Source organism: Pristiophorus japonicus, chromosome 4 (genome assembly GCF_044704955.1).
Source record: "Pristiophorus japonicus isolate sPriJap1 chromosome 4, sPriJap1.hap1, whole genome shotgun sequence".
Taxonomy (NCBI): domain Eukaryota; kingdom Metazoa; phylum Chordata; class Chondrichthyes; family Pristiophoridae; genus Pristiophorus; species Pristiophorus japonicus.
The window spans coordinates 280,009,436-280,027,611 of NC_091980.1; the positions used below are offsets into that span (position 1 = coordinate 280,009,436).

General features: G+C 46.2%; 1 non-coding gene across 1 annotated transcript; it reads left to right on the plus strand.

The window, feature by feature from the left end:
• Window positions 1-14,277: 14,277 nt before the first annotated feature.
• On the plus strand, window positions 14,278-14,349 carry trnad-guc (transfer RNA aspartic acid (anticodon GUC)). Its single transcript has one exon. It is a non-coding gene; the product is annotated as a tRNA-Asp (tRNA).
• The last annotated feature ends 3,827 nt before the right edge of the window (window positions 14,350-18,176 follow it).

Consider the following 18,176-nt stretch of genomic DNA (forward strand, 5'->3'; position numbering starts at 1 on the left):
GTTGTGCTTTCAAAATTAAAACCTTTTGCCAATACCAATAGATTACAAAAATTCATTAGAAATTTTATACTCTCAGCAACACCTAAAACAATTTATAGAAATCAATTTAGAACACTGTTCAAATATGAAATATAAATCAAGGATATTGGATTTTGAAAGTTTTCCTCCAGACTGCAGCTTTTCCCATTTTATTATTTCTTATTTTAAATCTGTCCCTTGCCCAAGACTATAAATAACAAGGTAAGATTTTATTTTCGGGCATGTGCCTAATTCACTGCGTCCATGAATTTTTATCGTTTATTTTAAAGAATTGAAAATGATGCGCTATTGGACTAGACACACACCCGAATCCCCGATATGCGCTCCTGAAGGATGAAATTCTGTTGAAGATTAGAATTCAATAATAATTCTTTGCATCAGATCAGATCACTTTGGAAATTCAAGCTGTGCTTGAGCAGAAACCACTATTATTATAGTTATTCATCTGGACAATAGAGAAGGAACTAAGGCTGGGAATGTCCTCATAGCTGCTCCTGGTGGAGATATGGCAGTGGAGTGGGAGAAGCTCCGAGAAATTCCCAGCCTCAAGAGCTTTCTGTTAGAACAAAAACAATGTAGAGATGATCATATCACTTGGAACAATTAAAGTCTGAATTGACACTCAGATTGTTCTGGTAATAACTAGCTACATTTATTTCCGGACTTTTTAGCATATTCCATCAAGGAATAACCAAAACAATACAAGAGGGACTTTGGAGTGTAATGGCTACAATGTGCTTACTCCCATCATGGGGCCATCTAGTGTTCAGTTAACAATATACAAGAACTCTACGTGTCATGTTCCCCAATCAGAAATGCAAGGTGAAGATAATCCTCCAAGGATGAGCCTAGTTTAAAGTTACAAAATATTCAGTAAAGAAATTCAGAGATTATATCTTACAAGAACCTGCTAAAAAATCCTCACGTTAAACCTGAACCTTTCTACAATAATGAGTGGCTTTGGGCTAAATGTTCTTTGACCACTTGGACTACCTCCGCATATGTTTTTCTTTAGGCTGGGTAGGAGCAATCAGATTCTGAATCAATGTATATGTTGCAGGTCCACAGATAGTCGGCATCTGTTGCAAGTCCATTTGCTTCAATGCAAAATTTAAGTCTTTCTACATACTCACCCCATTTGATACTCTCTGGTTTTTCAAACTAATGCCTGTATGATAAAAACCTTTCAGTGACAGGGTAGACTGCTACCTAAATAACAAAGATAGCAACAACAACTTGCATTTCTATAGCGCCTTTAACATAGTAAAACATCCCAAGGAGTCCAATATTCAATCTTTTAACAATGCACTGCCCTTTATTCTTGTTGTCACTGTTATGTCCGTATCAACACTTAGATTTGCTGTGGTAATAATTTGTTGATTTTATTTCCAGACGTTATGGAACATTCCATCAAAGAATAACCAAAACAGTACAAGAGAGACCTTGGAGGGTAATTACTACAGTGCTTTCTCCCATCAGGGGCCAATTTAGCTTTCAGTTAATATTATGAGAGTACCATACATATCACCTACAATAAATAATCTAAAAGTTAAAAATATTAATGAGAGATAGTAGACATTTTAGGAGGAATTAAAGATAAATCTAAAACAGTTGGAGAATAGTAGTAGAATTGAAAATGCAAATGAAGCTACTCCTTGAGTCTTGTAATTGTCCTGAAACTCAAGATTCCTAATGATAGAATCATTTGGGTTGATAAACAAGCAGAAAGTATATCCCTCCTTATTTAAGGAAGGATATAATTGCATTAGAGGCAGTTCAGAGAAGGTTCATTAGGTTGATTCCTGAGATGAAGGGGTTGTTTTATAAAGAAAGGTTGAGTAGGTTGGGCCTATACTCATTTAGAAGAGGAGTTTAGAAGAATGGGAGATGATCTTATTGAAATGTATAAGATTCTGAGGGGGCTTGACAGGGTAGATACAATGAGGATGTTTCCCCTCGAGGGGGAATCTAGAACCAGGGGACATTGTTTTAAAACAGAGATGAGGAGGAATTTCTTCTCTCAGAGGATCGTCAATCTTTGGAATTCTCTGCTCCAGAGAGCTGTGGAGGCTGGGTCATTGAATATATTTAAGGTGGAGATAAGACAGATATTTGAACTACAAGCGAGTCAAGGGGTAAGTGGGCAGGAAAGTGGATTTGGGCCAAGAACAGATCACCCATGATCCTATCAAATGGCGGAGCAGGCTCGAGGGGCCAGGTGGCCTACTCCTGCTCCTATTTCTTATGTTCTTATGTTCTTAAAACAAAGCAATTAAGCAAGAACAATGTGGCACTCCAACTCTGGATGAGATTATCACAGAGGCAAACAGATGATGAGGGTAATTTGTAATCTGGCCATACATCAGGTGGGCGGTGGACAGTGGGCAGAGCAAGCGCACTGTCCGGCCGATGTCACCGGCGTGAACAATTCTGGTGATCGAACCTCATTGAAATAAAATCTGAGAGCTGCCTGTCATTCCACATCTATACACACACCATTACCATGCAAGTGAGATTTTCTGTTTTTGAATCTTCTTATTCTCTGTTTGTCAAAGCTAAAGCAATTAAATTACATTTCAAATATAGAGCAGATTTTTGCTATGAACTATCATGTTCACTGTACATCACTTGTGAAAAAAATCATTTCACTTGTGTCAGAATTCCACACATTACACACCACCTACAGCAAAATAATAGATTAGTTAGCCAGACAGGCAGATAATTCAATTGGGGAGTGATGAGAAATACTTCAGATTAAAAACTAATAGCAGCATGACTCACTCTGTGAGACCACAGGTTTGGGGAATTGGAATCACACTCTAAATATAGAATATGTTGGCTTAATGGAATTGAAGGAAATATTAGCAGCTACCAGAAGACATGTTAAGGGTTTTTCCAACTGCAGTGAACAATTTATTAATATTAATACCTTCTGTATCCATTTATAGGGAACACATATCTTCCAGATGATTGCTGCTGGAACATTGTGCAGTTAGGAGATTCTGGCACAATTTGACCTATATCAGCAGCTTAAACTGACCATTAGCTCAGTCTCTCTCTTACAGATCCTTGTTGACAGGTCACCTAAGTGGATAAATAACTGTATATACAAGGGTGAGTTCAAGAGATGAAAGGTGAAGTAGAGGTCCAAATGAACTGATTTTTCATGGATTGTAAGCATTCACGCAAACTAAATATTCCTGTTATGAGAAGGGGTTCTTCTTCTATAGCTCCCGAAGGAAACACCTTAACAAAAGCGTATAAATAGTGAGCCCTCTTCTCAGCCTACATATATACACAGACCATTTGCATTTTGGGTCTTTGTGCCTTCTGTTATGTTATTTAAATAAACAGATTCTTTGAAGAGAGGTATACTCCTCAACATGGCTTCCGCTGCTGCATGCTGGGAAATTGGCTATATTTCTCTGGTCCTGCCTGTAGGATATTAGAAAGACGCAGGTCAAGCTGTTGATTGCTAACAGATATGTCAACTGAAGGAAAAAATGACCCTAGTGCTGGAATCATCATCATAGGCAGTCCCTTGGAATCGAGGAAGACTTGCTTCCACTCTTAACATGAGTTCTTAGGTGGCTGTACAGTCCAATACGAGAACCACAGTCTCTGTCACAGGTGGGACAAAGAGTCGTTGAGGGAAGGGGTGGGTGGGACTGGTTTGCCGCACGCTCTTTCTGCTGCCTGTGCTTGATTTCTGCATGGTCTCGGTGATGAGACTCGAGGAGCTCAGTGCCCTCCAAGATGCACTTCCTCCACTTAGGGCGGTCTTTGGCCAGAGACACCCAGGTGTCAGTGGGGATGTCGCGCTTTATCAGAGAGGCTTTGAGGGTGTCCTTGTAATGTTTCTGCTGCCTACCTTTGGCTCGTTTGCCGTGAAGGAGTTCCAAGTAGAGCGCTTGCTTTGGGAGTCTTGTGTCTGGCATGCGATCATGTGGTCAGTGCTTCAATGCTGGGGATGTTGGCCTGGATTAGGATGCTAACGTTGGTGCGTCTGTCCTCCCAGGGATTTGTAGGGTCTTGCAGAGTCATCGTTGGTGGTATTTCTCCAGAGACTTGAGGTGTCTGCTGTGCATGGTCCTTGTTTCTGAGCCATGTAGGACGGCTGGTATTACTACAGCCCTGTAGACCATGAGATTGGTGACAGTTTTGAGGGCCTGGTCTTCAAACACTCTTTTCCTCAGACGGCCGAAGGCTGCACTGGTGCACTGGAAGCGGTGTTGGATCTCGTCGTCAATGCCTGCTCTTGTTGATAGGAGGCTCCCGTGAAAAGGGAAGTGGTCCACGTTGTCCAAGGCCGTGCCATGGATCTTGATAACTGGGGGGCAGTGCTGTGCGGCGAGGATAGGCTGGTGGAGGACCTTAGTCATACTGATGTTTAGCGTAAGGCCCATGCTTTTGTACACCTCAGTAAATATGTCCTGGAGTTCAGCCTCTGTGTGTGCGCAGACACAGGTGTCGTCCACGTACTGTAGCTCGACTACAGAGGTTGGGGTGGTCTTGGATCTGGCCTGGTGACGGCGAAGTTTGAACAGGTTCCCACTGGTTCTGTAGTTTAGTTCTACTCCAGCGGGGAGCTTGTCAACTGTGAGGTGGAGCATGGCAGCAAGGAAGATTGCCCTATATAGCTAAGAGAGCCCTATACAGTCAGCGCCTCACAGCTAACCTTGCATGCCTTGATGACCCTGAGACGCAGAATGCCAACAGCGCTTGGTCTGTCCTCCAGGCCTCCATTACCAGTGTATGCAAAGAGACACTCGGTCACTCAATCAGGAAACACCAGGACTGGTTTGATGAGAATGCAGGAGATTCAAGAGCTAACACATCGCAAGCGCAGGGTATTTCTGAGCCTTAAACAACAACTCAACTCGGGAGCAGCAAAGCAGCATTACAGATGGCTCAAGGTTGAGGTCCAACAAAAAACCCAGGACCTAAAGAACAGGTGGTGGATGGAGAAAGCACAGGAGATACAGCAGCTGGCCGACAACCATGATATGCGAGGATTCTTCATCGCAGTCAAGGCCACCTTCGCTCCAAACACCCAAGGCTCCACCCCGCTGCTGGCCAAGAATGGGGAAACATTCATCAAAGACACCGAGGCAGTCAGGGCCCGCTGGAAGGAGCACTTAGAAGATCTCCTCAATCAAGACTCTGCCTTTGACTCGAGTGTTCTTGACTCCATTCCACAGCATGCTACCCACCACCACCTCACTGCATGAGGTAGAAAAAAACCATAAGACAGCTCAAAAACAACAAGGCTATGGGAGCGGATGGAATCCCTGCTGAGGCACTGAAGTATGATGGAGAGGCACTGCTGGCGTGAATACATGACCTCATCTCTCTCATCTGGAGGGAGGAGAGCATGCCGGGAGATCTGAGAGATGCAGTGATTATGACCATCTTTAAAAAAGGGGACAAGTCCAACTGCGGCAACTACAGAGGAATCTCCCTGCTATCAGCCACTGGGAAAGTCATCGCTAGAGTCCTCCTCAATCATCTTCTCCCCCGTGGCTGATGGAGCTCCTCCCGGAGTCGCAGTACGGATTTCGTCCCCTACGGGGCACAATGGACATGATTTTTGCAGCGGGACAGCTGCAGGAAAAATGCAGGCAATAGCACCAGCCCTTATACTTGGCCTTCTTCGATCTTACAAAAGCCTTTGACACTGTCAACCGCGAGGGTCTATGGAGCATCCTCTTCCATTTCGGATGCCCCCAAAGGTATGTCACCATCCTCCGCCTGCTCCACGATGATATGCAGGCCGTGATCCTTACCAACGGATCCGTCACAGACCCAATCTATGTCTGGACCAGGGTCATAGAAACATAGAAAATAGGTGCAGGAGTAGGCCATTCGGCCCTTCTAGCCTGCACTGCCATTCAATGAGTTCATGGCTGAACATGCAACCTCAGTACCCCCTTCCCGCTTTCTCGCCATACCCCTTGATCCTCCTAGTAGTAAGGACTTCATCTAACTCCCTTTTGAATATATTTAGTGAATTGGCCTCAACAACTTTCTGTGGTAGAGAATTCCACAGGTTCACCACTCTCTGGGTGAAGAAGTTTCTCCTCATCTCGGTCCTAAATGGCTTACCCCTTATCCTTAGACTATGACCCCTGGTTCTGGACTTCCCCAACATTGGGAACATTCTTCCTCCATCTAACCTGTCCAAACCCGTCAGAATTTTAAACGTTTCTATGAGGTCCCCTCTCATTCTTCTGAACCCCAGTGAATACAAGCCCAGTTGATCCAACCTTTCTTGATAGGTCAGTCCCACCATCCCGGGAATCAGTCTGGTGAACGTTCGCTGCACTCCCTCAATAGCAAGAATGTCCTTCCTCAAGTTAGGAGACCAAAACTGTACACAATATTCCAGGTGTGGCCTCACCAAGGCCCTGTACAACTGTAGCAACACCTCCCTGCCCCTGTACTCAAATCCTCTCGCTATGAAGGCCAACATGCCATTTGCTTTCTTAACCGCCTGCTGTACCTGCATGCCAACCTTCAATGACTGATGTACCATGACACCCAGGTCTCGTTGCACCTCCCCTTTTCCTAATCTGTCACCATTCAGATAATAGTCTGTCTCTCTGTTTTTACCACCAAAGTGGATAACCTCACATTTATCCACATTGTACTTCATCTGCCATGCATTTGCCCACTCACCTAACCTATGGGTCAAGTAGGGCTGCGTCATCGCCCCAACCCTCTTCTCAATCTTCCTCGCTGCCATGCTCCACCTCAGTGCTGGAAACAATGAATTTGTATCACTGGTAATTATTTGACAATACAATTACAGGGGTAATTTTACAATTCCTTACTCCTGATGTGGACTTTGCCCATCAAAATCAGATATTGGAAATTTAGATATTTGGGACTTGAAATTGGGTATCGCCCCGTTTGGGGGCGGTAACACATGGGAGGGGCGAGACTTTGCATCAGGTGCAAAAGTCTCGCCCCTCTCGATAAATTCAGGGTATCACCCCCGGAAGGAGGTGGAGCACTAAATGAAGCGCTCCACTTCCTTCCTGGGGCAGTAACGGGGCGCATGCCTCAGCAGCGCTACACACTGGGCTGTGTAGCGCTGCCGCGTACGGGTGGCAGTTCCCTCAATTAAAAGGAAGGGCACGAGCTGCATAGTCTGCCAAAGAAGAATCAACATTCCTGGAAAACTGGGAAGTGGGTTTGCCACGCAATCAGCCCGGCACTCAGACAGAGCGCCGAGTTGAACGATCGCAGCCCCAACCTCGCAAAGAAAGTGCAATTGGAGCAGCAACGAAAAGGTACAATTTTTGATCTGAGCAGCTGACTACCCCCCCCTTTAAATTTCGCTCCGGTAGCGTCCCCTGAAGCAGTCGCTGTTATCGCCCCGCATTGCTTCAGAGGGCAAAACCCAATTTAGGGGCCGGGGCACTAATGGGACAATGTGCGCAGCGATGACATCTTGATCTATGGACACAGGAGATCGGGGGTCAATGCCATAGCACCGCTGTTAACCACCCGCCGAATTTAGCTGGTGTCATTAGCAATGTTGCGCCTGGTGCAAACTCATTTGCGCCCGTTGGGGAGCACTAATGGGAGGCACAAATGCACCCAATTTCTCCCCCATACTTCCCTCATGTTTCGAATATAAGCTCTCGGCAGGTAAGGCATCCCACCAGTTGCATGGGCTCATAAAATATCAAATGACTATAAGGTTTGGACATTGCTCCTTTTCCAGTTAGTTATGATTTTGACTGAGCTGCAACAGATAAGGTGGCAAGTCACAAGCCCCATAAGTAGGAACTCCCATGTAACTCTTAATGGGCCCAAGTTTCCACATGATTTGCGCCTGATTTTTAGGAGCAACAGGTGGAGAACGGACTATCTTAGAAATCGCAATTCTCCACATTTTTATTTCTGCAGTTCCAGTCAGGTAGAACGGTTCTACTTTGGAACAGAATTTTTTCTTCAAAAGGGGGCGTGTCCGGCCACTGACGCCTGATTTCAAAGTTTCCACAGTGAAAACGTACTCCAAACTAACTTAGAATGGAGCAAGTGAAGATTTTTGTAGAACTGAAAAAACCTGTTCTACACATTAAAAAATCAGGCGCAGGTTACAAATTAGGCGTCTAGAATGAGGTGGGGGGGAGGGGGGGAAGGGAACTCATGAAATTCTACAATAAATTCTTATTTATACCTCTACAAATATTATTCAAATAAATCCAACCTGAATAAACATTTATAAGCAAAGAAAAGATTAAATAAATCATCTTCCTACCTGTGTGAAAGTACTTCAGGCACGGAGAATTCTGCAGTCAGCCTGAGGCGCCCGTTCTTCCCGCGGGAGGGGGGGAGGCGCCCGTTCTGCCCGCGGGGGGGTGGCGGGGGAGGGGAGAGGAGGCGCCCGTTCTTTCCCGCGGGGGTGTAGGAGGTGCCCGTTCTTCCCGCGGGGGGGGTAGGAGGCGCCCGTTCTTCCCGCGGGGGGGGAGGAGAGAGGAGGCGCCTGTTCTTTCCCGCGGGGGGGAGAGGAAGCGCCTGTTCTTCCCGCGGGGGGGGGGAGGGAGGAGACAGTGAGAAGGCTGCAGTGAGATGTGCTGATGGCAATGTGCTTTTATTTTAAAAATTTTCAAAAATTAAACAGCTACAAAGAACTACAAAAATGGCAGAGTGCTAATGTTTTTTTCACACTGAGCATGCGCGAACGCTCCAACGCACACGCGCAGCGTTGCCGGCAGGAAAAAAACTAATTTAACTAGTACCCGCCCCCTCCCACTTACAAAATCGGCGCGAGTGTAGGCTCCGCCCCCCTGGGCGCCACGCCAGGCAGACAAGGATCTGCAGAACGCTCCAGAATCGCAATTTTTTTTTTTAGGTGCCGTTTTAGGTGCGAAAAACGGGCGCCCAGCTCGGAGGGGTGCCCGTTTTTTATCGTGTGGAAACTTGGGCCCAATATTTCTAAAACCAGCAGGGTTCACGCAGCTACTAGGCTCCTGATTAAAGCTTACGAACTGTTACTTAAAATCTCTACAATTAACGACCAAAGATACTCAACGCTTTGAAAACTACAGTCTTCGAGCTGACTTCAACAACGAGTTGTATTTTCTTCCACCGTAAAAGACTCTGGCCTAGAAATTGGGTATTGCTCCGTTTGGGGGCGGTAACACTCGGGAGGCGTGAGTCTGAGCCAGGCGATAATTTTGGGTTACCATCCTCGGAAGGAGGTGGAGCACTAAATGAAGTGAACATAAGAACATAAGAATTAGGAATAGGAGTAGGCCATCTAGCCCCTTGAGCCTGCTCCGCCATTCAACAAGATCATGGCTGATCTGGCCGTGAACTCAGCTCCACTTATCCGCCCGCCCATAACCCTTAATTCCCTTATTAGTTAAAAATCTATCTATCTGTGACTTGAATACATTCAATGAGCTAGCCTCAACTGCTTCCTTGGGCAGAGAATTCCACAGATTCACAACCCTCTGGGAGAAGAAATTCCTTCTCAAATCGGTTTTAAATTGGCTCCCCCACATTTTAAGGCTGTGCCCGCTAGTTCTAGTCTCCCCGACCAGTGGAAACAACCTCTCTGCCTCTGTCTTGTCTATCCCTTTCATTATTTTAAATGTTTCTATAAGATCACCCTCATCCTTCTGAACTCCAATGAGTAAAGAACTAGTCCACTCAATCTATCATCATAAGGTAACCCTCTCATCTCCGGAATTAGCCGAGTGCATTGTCTCTGTACCCCCTCCAAAGCTAGTATGTCCTTCCTTAAGTAAGTTGACCAAAACTGCACGCAGTACTCCAGGTGCGGCCTCACCAATACCCTATACAGTTGCAGAAGGACCTCCCTGCTTTTGTACTCCATCCCTCTCGCAATGAAGGCCAACATTCCATTCACCTTCCTGATTACCTGCTGCACCCTGCAAACCAACTTTTTGGGATTCATGCACAAGGACTCCCAGGTCCCTCTGCACTGCAACATGTTGTAATTTCTCCCCATTCAAATAATATTCCCTTTTACTTTTTTTTCCCCCAAGGTGGATGACCTCACATTTTCCGACATTGTATTCCATCTGCCAAACCTTAGCCCATTCGCTTAACCTATCTAAATCTCTTTGCAGCCTCTCTGTGTCCTCTACACAACCCGCTTTCCCACTAATCTTTGATTCATCTGCAAATTTTGTTACACTACACTCTGTCCCCTCTTCCAGGTCATCTATGTATATCGTAAACAGTTGTGGTCCCAGCACCGATCCCTGTGGCACACCACTAACCACCGATTTCCAACCCGAAAAGGACCCATTTATCCCGACTCTCTGCTTTCTATTAGCCAGCCAATTCTCTATCCATGCTAATACATTTCCTCTGTCTCCGCGTACCACTATCTTCTGCAGTAACCTTTTGTGTGGCACCTTATCGAATGCCTTTTGAAAATCTAAATACTCCACATCCATCGGTACACCTCTATTCACCATGCTCGTTATATCCTCAAAGAATTCCAGTAAATTAGTTAAACATGATTTCCCCTTCATGAATCCATGCTGCATCTGCTTGATTGCACTATTCCTATCTAGATATCCCGCTATTTCTTCCTTAATGATAGTTTCAAGCATTTTCCCCACTACAGATGTTAAACTAACCAGCCTATAGTTACCTGCCTTTTGTCTGCCCCCTTTTTTAAACAGAGGCGTTACATTAGCTGCTTTCCAATCTGCTGGTACCTCCCTAGAGTCCAGAGAATTTTGGTAGAATATAACAAATGCTTCTGCTATAACTTCCGCCATCTCTTTTAATACCCTGGGATGCATTTCATCAGGACCAGGGGACTTGTCTACCTTGAGTCCCATTAGCCTGTCCAGCACTGCCCCCCTAGTGATAGTGATTGTCTCAAGGTCCACCCTTCCCACATTCCTGTGACCAGCAATTTTTGGCATGGTTTTGTGTCTTCCACTTCCTTCCTGGTGCGGTAATGGGGCGCACATCTCAGCAGCACTACACACCGGGCTGTGTAGCGCTGCTGCATACGAGGGGTTCTTCCCTCAATTAAAGGGAAGGGCACAAGCTGCATACTCTGCCAAAGTAGAATCCACTTCCCAGGACCATTGAGGAGCAGGGGTGCCATGCAATCAGCCCGGCGCTCAAGCAGAGTGCCGCGCTGAGCGATCGCGGCCCCGACCCCGTGAAGAAACCTCAACCAGAGCGGCAACAAAAAGTTTCAATTTTTTTTCTCAGCAGCCGGCCACTCCCCCTTTCAATTTGTCCCCGGTAGCGGCCAGCCCCTGAAGCAGTCACTGTTATCACCCCGCCCTGCTTCAGAGGACAAAATCCAATTTAGGAGCCGGGGCACTAACGGATGACGCGCACGACGATGATGTCATGATCTCCGGGTGCAGGAAATGGAGATGCATTGCTATAGCGCCACTGCTAAACTCCTGCCGAATTTAGCGGGAGCCATTAGCAGCGCCACTCACGGGCGCGAATGGGAGGCACAAATGCACTCAATTTCTCCCCCTCTATATTTAAATGAATATACCTGGTAATTCACTCTGGTACAAAAAAGCAGATGTTACTGCTACTAATTGTCCTTTACACTAACATGGCTGCTAATGTGAATCCTACAGATAAATTCAGCAGTAATAAACAGGTGTGCTGTTCAGCCAAGACATGCTGGGGCTATTTTTGACTTTGGGCATTTGTGTAAAAAGGGCGATATCGGATCAGCCGCCCATTACGCATCTCTCTCAATTTCAATTTCCATTGGAAAAGCATCTGTTGATAAATCAAATTGTAATACAGGCATGAGAAAATTAAAACTCCCTGCTGTTACCAGAACATTTTCTTAAAGTTAACATGAATTGAAAATCCTTCTCTTGCTCCTCAGTCACTGAAGGTGTTGTGCTGTATCTGTAAACGCCTTTAGAAAGTCAATCATAGGAGAACATAATCGAACTTAGCTTCTTGCTTCAGTAACTATTTTTAATGTTGGCGGTCTCAGAGCAGCAGTTTTTGCAGGAATTGCTTCCACTTCTTGATCATGTAGCACATGTTCAGAAAGATGGATCTCTGAGATAGGCAGCATTCCTCTAGCTTTGTTGAAATCCAGCCTAATTCATCCTCCTGGCCAAATGCAATTGATTTTGGCAAAGCTATTGTCATAAACAGTGGTTTTTATCTAAATCCAAATTATATTTGCTGAGACAGATGTAGAAGTGCTGTTAACAGTTATTTATGCATAGCCAATCTTTCAATAGCAAACATGTTTTTTGGTTGATCTTTCTCAGTAATTACTACTGGTCAGCATTTACTGAATACATTTCAACCTGAAAACCAGTAATAGCCAGCCATGGTATTCAGAGAAACATTAATCCATGGAGGCAGATCAGAGGTCCTTAACTGTCACATGGTCCATAGTCAGATGAGCTATCATTCTTCAACAAATCAATGAGAAACACCCATGGACTGGCTGATGGATCTATACCTCCATGGCATAGTATCCCCAGAGCATATCTGTTCACTTCATTCTGCCATTAATGATAGTTATTTTTCAGCCAGCCGGGTGTCTGACATGCAGAGAAAAATATCAGCCGTGGTCTGGAGTGCTGGATTACTGAGTCTGCCATGGAGGGTTAATTTAATTCCAATTTTCCATTGCCAGATATGTCATCTCTGACCCATAAGAGTTCACAGTTACCTCTCCCCTAATGAGGTTGATTAGTTGATCACTGGAACAGAAGGAAAGACTTGCATTTATATAGCGCCTTTTACAACCACCTGACATCTCAAAGCACTTTACAGCCAGTGAAATATTTTTGAAGTGTAGACACTGTTTTAATGCAGAAAACAAGGCAGCCAAGTTGAGCATAGCAAGATCCCATGAACCGCAATGTGATAATATGCTTTTGTTATGTTGCTTGAGGGATAAATATATTGGCCAGGACACTGGGGATAACTCCCCTGCTCTTCTTCGAAATAATGACAGGGCCTCAGTTTAACATCTCATCTGAAAGACACTCCTGCACTGCTTTGAAATGTCTGCCTAGATTTATATGCACAAGTTCCTGGAGTAGGACTTGAACCCACAACCTTCTGATTCAGAGACAAGAGAGAGAGTGCTACCCACTGAGCCACAGCTGACACTGGACAACTGGGCAAGTGTTGTTTGAGCCCTTGCTGAGCAGAATCTCTTCCAGAGGGGCACAATGAGCAGCACTGCCCATCATACCATCTAACCCATTAGTGACAGAATGTTACTGACCATAATTTGGGAGCAAATGTTTAGATGTGTACATGATGCTTAATTTCTGATCAACCAAGGTGCTCAGCGATAGCTGGCAGAAGCATCTTGCATTTCCTTTAATACATCTACCATTCTTGTTATTATTCAAATATTGACTGCTTATTGTGACAAGTTTGGAGAGTAGTCAGAAATATTAAGTAGCTCCGGTATCTTCCTAATCTTAGACACCTCAGTGATTTGCTACTTGCAAAGGCATTTTTCTCTCTTGAACACAAACAAAGCTTAGAGACATATAGAACATTGTAATGTATTTGATTCATGGGTTCTTTGTTTAAGAATGTTCTTACGAGCATACTCACAGGTGCGTACATTACAACATAACTAAGCAAACCAGTTAAAAGACATTGTGATCCATCTAGTCAGTCAAACTATACTCTGCTTCTTAAACTGCTCAATTACCTCTTTCACCAAAAATACACCCAAAGCCCTCTGAATTCTCCTCACACTGTCCACCTTCACACTCTCCCTGGACAGTCTGTTACACACAAGTTTACAGTGATGTCCCACACAGCATGCATTCCTCAATACCTGGGTGATAAGTGGGTATGGTAGTGTAGTGCTTGTGTTACTGGACAAGTAACCCAGATACTCTGTGCTAATGTAAGTTTGAATTCCACCTTGGTGGATTGAAAATTTGAGTTTTTTTTTTAAAGCTAATATCAGTAATATTGACCATAACTTAAGCTTTTGGAGTGTTGTAAGAACCCAACTGGTTCACTAATGTCCTTTTGCAAAGGAAATCTGGTGTCCTTACCCAGTCTGGGCTATAGGTGACTCCAGTCCCACACCAATGTGGTTAATTCTTAACTGCCCTCTGAAGTGGCTGAGCAAGCCACTCAGTTATCTCAAACGACGACAGGTGTTCAACCTTCTCAGGTCAACTAGTGGTTATCACATTCGCCTAACACGCGAAAGGTCCCCGGTTCGAAACCGGGTGGAAACATTTTAGTTCCTCGTTAGTATAGTGGTCAGTATCCCCGCCTGTCACGCGGGAGACCGGGGTTCAATTCCCCGACGGGGAGGCAGTTGTTTTAAGATGTCGAATTTTAGTTCTGTTTCTTGGAAGAGATGCATTTTAGTAGGGCTCATGGTGCAACGGTAGTGTGTCTGACTCCAGATCAGAAGGTTGTGTGTTCAAATCACATCGGGGTCACTGTTCTCTTGGATATTTTGGGTGGGTGGGGAGGTTTGACCCATCCACCTCCACGGAGGTGTGTGGGGGACCTGACCCATCCACCTCCATGGCACGAACCTGGTATTGCAGTACTTCCCGGAACGGTGCAGTGGCTCTAGGCCTTTTGGCTAAGAGCATTGGCGCAGAGTGATCCTTGGCATGTGCAGGGTGACCTCTGGCGTTTGTGACTTGACAAAGAATTGGAACGATTGGCTACGAATTTAAAAAAAAAAACTAGGGACAAGCAATACATGCCTGTCATGCCAATGATGACCACATCCTGAGAATGAATAAAAAGTGAAAAAAGGGGCGAGCTCACCAGCAGAAACAGTTTTAATCCTTCAGTATATTTCAGCGTCATTTCTATTTTTCAGTCTAAAGCTTTCCCATTAGGAGTAAACAATTCTTGGAAAGTAAGCTTGAGATCTGTTTTATTAAATTTACTGTTTGGATTCCATGTTATCATCTGCATACATGTTTATCATGACAGTTGACATGTTATATTCGGGCATAAGATTAGCCAGTACTGTGTCTGAACGAGGGCTCTCAAAGCAGGGATTAAGTACAAAACACTACTAGAAAAGTGCTCCATTTGCTACAGTATTAAATAGAGAGACAGATGTGGTTTCCTGCATGAACTCTGCAAATAAATGTCATCGTCCTTCTTAATATAACTACTTTCATTTACTCTCATTGGCCTTCCCTTTCCTACTGAACACCAGCTCACAGGGCTGGCTGTCCACCATTTACCTGGATGCAATTTAGCCGGGATGTCTGCTCCATTTTGCTCAGATAATTCCTGCAATCATGATCCTGCTGATCATAATGATTCGGCCTCGCTTGTATTTGTGTCAGCTTGTTATGACTTCTTGTTTTCCTTTTCTAGGAGAACACTACTGCTGCTTCTGATGTAAGTATGTATTTTACTTTTAAAAGGTCTTTCAAAGAATACTTCTTTCATATGTGACCTGATTAAATTTTTGTTTTGCTAGAATCCGACAGAAGCTGTAAAGTTGTTGATGTTCTAACTTGTTATTCGAGCGGTCGAGAGGCGGAGCGGCAGCGTCCCAGGCCTACAAAAGGCCAACGTGAGTCAGGGAGGTCCAGCGGGAGGTCGCGAGGCGGAGCGGCACAGTCCCAGGCCTACAAAAGGCCAGCGTGAGTCAGGGAGGTCCAGCGGGAGGTCGCGAGGCGGAGCGGCACAGTCCCAGGCCTACAAAAAGCCAGCGTGAGTCAGGGAGGTCCAGCGGGAGGTCGCGAGGCGGAGCGGCACAGTCCCAGGCCTACAAAAGGCCAGCGTGAGTCAGGGAGGTCCAGCGGGAGGTCGCGAGGCGGAGCGGCACAGTCCCAGGCCTACAAAAAGCCAGCGTGAGTCAGGGAGGTCCAGCGGGAGGTCGCGAGGCGGAGCGGCACAGTCCCAGGCCTACAAAAGGCCAGCGTGAGTCAGGGAGGTCCAGCGGGAGGTCGCGAGGCGGAGCGGCACAGTCCCAGGCCTACAAAAAGCCAGCGTGAGTCAGGGAGGTCCAGCGGGAGGTCGCGAGGCGGAGCGGCACAGTCCCAGGCCTACAAAAAGCCAGCGTGAGTCGGGGAGGCTCAGCGGGAGGTCGAGAGGCGGAGTGGCAGCGTCCCAGGCCTACAAAAAGCCAGCGTGAGACGGGAAGGCTCAGCGGGAGGTCGAGAGGCGGAGCGGCAGCGTCCCAGTCCTACAAAAGGCCAGCGTGAGACGGGAAGGCTCAGCGGGAGGTTGAGAGGCGGAGCGGCAGCGTCCCAGGACTACAAAAGGCCAGCGTGAGTCGGGGAGGCTCAGCGGGAGGTCGAGAGGCGGAGCGGCAGCGTCCCAAGCCTACAAAAGGCCAGCGTGAGACGGGGAGGCTCAGCGGGAGGTCGAGAGGCGGAGCGGCAGCGTCCCAGGCCTACAAAAGACAGAGCTTGTGCAGCTGCAGCGGGGAGAGAAAGCAAAAAAGAAGTAGAAAGAAAACAAAAGGTGACGTCACAGCCAAAGGGGTAAGTGATTGGCTGGTGATTGGTAAGTAGCTTTTCTTTTTCTTTTTATATCAGGAAGTAACTTGTTAACATTGTTGTCGCCAAATTAAGTGTATCTAAAGGTTAAGTCATGGCAGGAGAGTTGGGACACGTGATATGCTCCTCCTGTACTACGTGGAAACACAGGGCCACTTCCGGTGCCCCTGACGACTACAACTGCGGGAAGTATATCCGCCTCCAGCTCCTGACAGGCCGCGTTGCGGAATTGGAGCTGAAGGTGGATTCACTCTGGAGCATCCACGATGCTGAGAATGACGTGATTACCACGTGTAGCGAGTTGGTCTTACCACAGGTAAAGGGTCCATAGCCAGATAGGGAATGGAAGACCAACAGGAAGAGCAGTGCAAAGAAGGTAGTGCAGGGGTCCCCTGCAAAACAGATACACCGCTTTGAATACTATTGAGGGGGATGACTCATCAGGGGAGGGCAGCAGCAGCCAAGTTCATGGCACCGTGGCTGGCTCTGCTGCACAGGAGGGCAGGAAAAAGAGTGCGAGAGCGATAGTGATAGGGGATTCAATTGTAAGGGGAATAGATAGGCGTTTCTGCGGCCACAATCGAGACTCCAGGATGGTATGTTGCCTCCCTGGTGCAAGGGTCAAGGATGTCTCGGAGCGGGTGCAGGACATTCTGAAAAGGGAGGGTGAACAGCCAGTTGTCGTGGTGCACATTGGTACCAACGAGATAGGTAAAAAACGGGATGAGGTCCTACGAGACGAATTTAAGGAGCTAGGAGCTAAATTAAAAAGTAGGACCTCAAAAGTAGCAATCTCAGGATTGCTACCAGTGCCATGTGCTAGTCAGAGTAGGAATCGCAGGATAGCTCAGATGAATACGTGGTTTGAACAGTGGTGCAGCAGGGAGGAATTCAAATTCCTGGGGCATTGAAACCGGTTCTGGGGGAGGTGGGACCAGTACAAACCAGACAGTCTGCACCTAGGCAGGACCGGAACCAATGCCCAAGGGGAAGTGTATGCTAGTGCTGTTAGGGAGGAGTTAAACTAATATGGCAGGGGAATGGGAACCAATGCAGGGAGACAGAGGGAAACAAATTGGAGACAGAAGCAAAAGACAGAAAGGAGATGAGTAAAAGTGGAGGGCAGAGAAACCCAAGGCAAAAAACAAAAAGGGCCACTTGGCAGCAAAATTCTACAGAGTCAAAGTGTGTTAAAAAGGCAAGCCTGAAGGCTCTGCGCCTCAATGTGAGGAGTATTCAGAATAAGGTGGACAAATTAACTGTGCAGATAGCAGTTAACGGATACGATGTGGTTGGCATCATGGAGGCATGCCTCCAGGGTGACCAAGGCTGGGAACTCAACATCCAAGGGTATTCAACATTTAGGAAGGATAGACAGAAAGGAAAAGGAGGCGGGGTGGCATTGCTGGTTAAAGAGGAAATTAATGCAATTGTAAGGAAAGACATTAGCTTGGAAGATGTGGAATCAGCATGGGTGGAGCTACTGAACACCAAAGGGCAGAAAACGCTAGTGGGAGTTGTGTACAGACCTCCAAACAGTAGTACTGATGTTGGGGAGGGCATCAAACAGGAAATTAGGGCTGCATGCAATAAAGGTGCAGCAGTTATCATGGGTGACTTTAATATGCATATAGATTGGGCTAACCAAACTGGAAA